The sequence below is a fragment of the Pezoporus wallicus genome, unplaced genomic scaffold, assembly GCF_028554395.1.
Source record: "Pezoporus wallicus isolate ANWC-B61680 ecotype Strahan unplaced genomic scaffold, APGP_CSIRO_Pwel_v1 contig_3710, whole genome shotgun sequence".
In the NCBI taxonomy this organism is placed as follows: Eukaryota; Metazoa; Chordata; class Aves; order Psittaciformes; family Psittacidae; genus Pezoporus; species Pezoporus wallicus.
The window spans coordinates 3,522,645-3,528,644 of record NW_026640315.1 but is presented as its reverse complement, the minus strand read 5'-3'; positions in this window follow the sequence as shown (position 1 = coordinate 3,528,644).

The following is a 6,000-nucleotide window of genomic DNA, read 5'->3' as shown; positions in this document are numbered from 1 at the left end:
ATGGTCACGGCTGTTCAGCAAGACTTTACATCTCTGGAAGCAGAAAAGAGGCTGAATTAAGCTTACCCATTGCTCGCTCCCTTTTGCAGTCATGTTAACGTGTTCAAGCCGTGCTACCTCCACCTGCACTTAGTGTTAATCAAGTGGGGTTTCTCCCACAGAGGACTAGCAGGGAATTAACTTATTTCTATGGGTATAGGATGTATGGGTCTCCTGCTTGCAAAGATCCCAAGCACCCAGCCTTCAACCATTGCTCTTCTTCAGCTGTGTTGGAAATCAAGATACCTGAAGTCAATGACCGCTTTTGAAAAGGTTCATGACATGTTTCTTCAAGCACTGAAATAGGTCTCTGTGCACAAACACGTGTGATCCTGACCAAATGCATGTGCTGGGGCTGACGTATATTACCAAGAATGAGTTCTCATTTTCAATGTATCGCAGCATGCAACAAGGGTGGGCTTTGAAAAGCAACAAAACAAACCAAGAGTCTGCAGGATCCCTGCCTCTAGATGCGCAAAGCCTGCAGAAGCGCTGAGTGCTGGCAGACATGTCCTGTTGTGGAAAGAAGGAAGAAATTAGGAGTGAAAGAAGGAAAGTGAGGTTTCACCTTGAGCAAACGCGGTGTGTGCTTCTCCAGCTCCCCTCGGAGCAGGCTGCATTTGAAAGCAGAGTTGGTAAGGACTGGGATTTGCCTGTCTGATTGCTGTTACTCCCCCAAACAAATAAACAAAACAATTATCTTTGAATGTTACCCAGGCTAATGTGTAGAGCTGGCACTGGGGAGTAAAGAGAGGAGAGGACACCAGGCTAAAAGCATTAATCGGTAATGGGGTTTGTATATTTGTCAACAAGGCGCTGGGCTCGGAGAGCTGAACAAAAAGGAAGCAAGCTGCAGAAAAACAAATGCATACCAAGCCTTGTCACTGATATTTGTTTAACAGCCTGTCACAAGCAGCAAATGAGGATCAAAGGTAGGAAAGGCAACGAAGGAGCGGTTTCAGTCCAAGGCATCCATTCTGCATTGCATCAGGGTTCACTCCTGGATCAGGGTGCATTCTGCCACATTGTGTTACATCAAGCGAGTTGTGAAATGATGGAGCCTAATGCAGAGTGAGTGTTGGGAATGGGAAGTAAAACAACAATCCGTTGGTTTTGTATTCATTAATTGCCATGGGTTTGGGGGTTATCCAGGAACAGAGATGCTGTTTTAAGTGAGGCGGAGAGCTAAGATTGCCAGGCTGTGCTTTGTAAGAGAGCACTGCAAATTGCTTGTGGGATTTGATGTTGTCTTACCCTGCCTCCAGAACAAATCACACTGGTAGGGGGTTTGGGTTTTCCTTTTTTAATGGTTGGGAAAAACCTTTGTGAAAGAACCCGTCACACTAAGGTAAAAAAATAATTGTCTTTTTTCTCCTATCATTCTCTTTTTTAGATCATTTTACTGGCCTTCCACTTAGTTACAGCTATTGACCCTGCCCCCTCAGCATGAACATGCAGGGTAAGGCTCCTTGATTGTTTTGGTGATGGAGGTTGTAGTGCATCACTTCTCTGCTGGGATGCTACTGAAGAGAAGCACATTTCCCCTTTAGCCACCTGAGCAGAGGTGACTGCTGGCCCCAGAGGACCTGCAGAGTAACTGCCCTCAGTTTTCTGCCAAGCAGCCCAGACATGAAGCTTACCTGGTTAAGAGATGAAGAAGATGGTGGTGGGAACAACTGAGGGTGCAGACAGACAAAATGCCAGCTGAAAAAAAAGCAGCATTGTTTAACTATTAAAGAACAAAATGAACTGGAAATTCAACTCATAATTTTTCATGTCTTTGCATCAGAAAACAATTTGGGGAGGGAATTTAATTAAATTATTGGAGTTTCTTCAGAAGTTTTACTGGCAAATGCTGCTCTTCCCAGCCAACCCCAGTGTTAAGACAAATCATCAGTTAGAGGAATTGCAGCAAATACTGGAATCAACTGATTTATGGTATTTTTTTGTTCTGTCAAACAAAACCACTTTCTATACTGAGCAGTTCCTTAAATTTAGCTCATATTCCCCCCCTGAAGATGACTGTGCAGATCTGTCTCTAGCAGAAAGGAGCTGGCTTGGTGACTTTCCACTGCCATTTGCCGCGCTGATGGAAGCACCAACCACCTCAGCTGCTGAAGCTATGGCAATTAATCACGTCCTCCAGCTGCAGAACGTGCAGCTCCTGGCCATGCTCACGTGCAGGTGTCACCTCCAGGATTAATTGGTATTGATGAACTTGCTTAGCAACCACATGCCAATTGGCACTGATCCCTGGGGATGCGCAGCTTCCCCATCCTCAGCCAGGAACACTGACCTTGTGGCAGAGTAATGCTGGGGAGCAAGAGGTAAATGAGGGAGGGCTTGTGCCAGCTCCTCCCCAGCCACCACCACATGGTGGTGGCCATGTGGGCTGCCTGGGTGTGCAGCAGCAGTGCCATATTTCATATCTGAGCCCTGTTTATCCTCTGCCTAAGCCTAGACTGGCAGCTCCAATAGCCAGCTGTTGGCTAACAAGAGAAAGCATCTTTGGTTTCGAAAATGTTTCTCATGTTTCATTAAGCTGATGGCTTTGGATGGGAGTTGCAGTAGTGTAATCCATGTGCTGACAGCGCCCCTCGAGACTTGGGCTGGGGATAATCACATCCTTTTTATGCTGCTAATAATTAACTATTGAAACAATTTACTAATGGATGTAGTGGCTTCTTTAAATGATGAATTGGTATGGTTTAGCACAGCTATGTGGCATGGGCTTGATGCAAATATTACTTGAGTGCAAAGCCAGTCTGCATTATAGCCTGTTGAGGTCAGAATCTATTAGCCATAATTCCTCTTAGCCTAAATTCTCTTCATCTTTAGAAATAAGTTTTCATATAGAAATTATTCCAAAACCTTCAAAAACAGAGCTGCATGTGCTCTATCATATAGCGATGTATGATCTTATTCGCTAAGTGGAGGAGAGGGATGTTTATGTAAACTGCAGCCAAAAATACAGTAGTATTGCCAAAAAGAGTAAGTTTATCAGCTATTTTAGTTAAAAATGGGTAAACTCCATGTGCATGAATAGATTAAATTATATTTATTGGCATGCATTGAATGGGTCTAATCAGAGTAATGGCTGTTGAAGGGGTGTAGCATCTATTAATTGAATATGGAGACTAGTTTCACCTGATTTTTGTTTTTAGTGGGTTCCAGTATTTGCAAAACAACTGTCACAGAAAGCTTCACATCCAAGATCTCCCAGATCTTGTCAAATTAATTTCTGAACTCTTGACACTTCTGCACCAACTGTCCTAATTCTTCTCGTAGCGTTTGCTTAAGACGACTCTAATAACTAAGTCATGTCTGACAGCCTAAAGATAAGCTGTTATTTCTCTCAAAGAGATGACAGTTCCCATTTTCAAAAGCAGAGGAAAGGTTGCTCACTGTTTTACTTCCTGCAGCAGCAAAATTTTCAGGCGTGGGACTGGCAAAACAAAGAGTTGCTTGCTGTAGGTAAAGGGTTTTTTCTTTGCCTCTCACCATTGCGCTTGGATGGAAAGGTCAGGTGTGTCAGAGATGGTTAAGGCTTTGAAGAAGACAGATGTGTGTATGCAGAAAGAACATAAAGGGGATTGGAATAGCTTAAAGGAATAAGCGGAATTGGAAAGATCTGGGCTTTAAACTTCATTCTGCAATTGAAGTCATTGTTAGCTCCCTCCCCCACTGAGGAAAAAATGTCTTGGAGGGGAAAAAAGGCAGAAAAAATGAAACATTAAATGCATATTTCTGGCTAGTTATCTCAACTGCTGGAATTGCAGCAGTGCAGATTACTCCAAGCTTTTAGCAATTGAGTAGAATCCACTTCACCTTTCCTCTCCAACTTTGTTTCTTCTTCAGCCCTCCGCTGGGATTGTGGGAACAAGCGCTGGCTATGCTACAAAAGAGGGGAAGGAAAAAAGGTACCCTGCAGGCTACAAGCGTGGAGAAGGTAGGAGTGCGTGTGTGCAGCCTGGACCCAGCTGGTCTCTTATTCTCAGCAAGGCAGATATCTGTACAACAATTGGTCAGGTTTGCTTAGAAGTTTAGCAGTCACATCTTCTGTCTTTAGCCTCCTGCCCATCCCCAAAGGGAGGGAGTCCCTGTGGTCCCCACAACCTGTCCCATGCCATGTGGCAACTGCTGCCCCACCTGGCGCTATGATGCTCTTTCAGTATGGCAAAAACCTGTGCATCCCCAGCCCGGTGTGTGCGCAGTATTTCATCTCATTTTAAAATACCATCTTGGGAGAATGGTGTTGGACCACTTGCTCTAGTTCATTACTGAAAACCCATGAGGTGAATCTGGTATTTGCTATATTTAAGACCCTCTGATAAGGTGGGCACAGCACTCTCCAGCATCTCATGGCATCACGGCTGCCATCCGGGAACAACGTGCTCCCTTTCCCACCTCCACAAGGCTGCAAACGGGCAAAGAACTGTAAAAAACAAGAAGAAAATCCCTGATACATAGTTAGTTTATCGCAAATGGGAATGGCTTCTGGCACTTTCCTTTGCAAGGCTGTGGGCTGGGGTGTCTGTAGGTGTCTCGCACCAGCCGATACTCGCTAAGTAATCCTTTCCACCCATGCTGCCCCATTTGGTTTGTCTGCCTCAGTGATGTTCCATGAGGGACTGATTCTGGAGATGGAAAAGCTTCTGCATCTTCTCATTACCCTTGCAGTGTCTCTTGAGAGAAGGGATTTGAGTTTCTGGTCCCTCACATGTAATCTTCAGTGTGCCATATTCACCACTTCTATTTATTTTCCATGTTAATGCTTGTAAGACTGGAATGCTCCTTTTTTTTAGAGGCATTACAGTTATGGGTAGAAAGCAAACATCTGCCAGGTTTTTCCATAGAGAAGCTGTGGGTTTAGTGTTTGTTTTTTTTCCTTGCTACCTAGAAACCATTATATTAATAGAGATCTTCTTGCAATGCTTTTCTGTGACAAATGTAAAACTTCCAGTAGAAAAGCAAAAACATTTTTGCTAGAATCATTCACCTAAATAATGCAAAAGACCACAGAGGGCTTAGGATGGGGAAGGATCCGATGTTCATATTGTGGATATTCAAGTTCCATGTAAGAACATGACCAAAAATAACTCTCATTTGAAAGCAAATTCAATAGGACAGTTTTAATGAGCCTAATCATGAGGTTTGACAGTAGATGTTGACCCTGGAATGGGTCTCTGCTATGAGAAAAGAGGTTATTTCAACCAGAATAGCTGTTGTTATTTTTCATTCTAGTAAGTAAATTGTAGTAGAGTTGCTCAGATGATACTATTGTCTTGTGGAGCTCAGTGGAAAGCCAATTCCTTTCGGGGTTTTTGCAACCTCATCCTCATTCTTTAACAGTTTCTCCGTGATAGATTGAAAAAAAATCTGGATGCCTCAACATACATGTGATGAACCTAAAACCTAGAGATTTATCTATTGAATTTTCTAGGCACATATTGACAGGCTATAGCACAAAATCACACATTACCTATTTGCTAACCAAATTGACTAGTTATTCAATTGAGCCTCATAGGAGAGGAAATGTTTTTCTCTACTAGCAAAGCTAAAAGAACATGGGAAAGCTGTAGGTGTGTTCCAGCCCTTCTCTGCATAGATCACTCAGAAAACAGTGTCTCTTTAATAGTAGTGGCAGTAACCATCTAATACCCTGAATTAGGAAGACTTTAGCAATTGGCAAGCGCTCTCTTTTTCTCCGTGCTAAATATTTTGTCAAGGCTTTTCACGACTCTGGCTGCTGCAATTTCACATCTTTCTCCAAAAGCTGGTTTTCTTTCGAGCAGATGAGACTTTGTGCTCTCTTGGGCAGAGCCTCCTGTTTGCTCTCTAAGAGCAGTGTTGTGCCAGTGCTGCCCCAACACAGTGCCATGAGTTGTGATGGGTGCAGTCTGGAATTGCTCTTGTGTGTATCCATGAAGAGGAAGCCACATGGGGATCTCGGGACCTGGA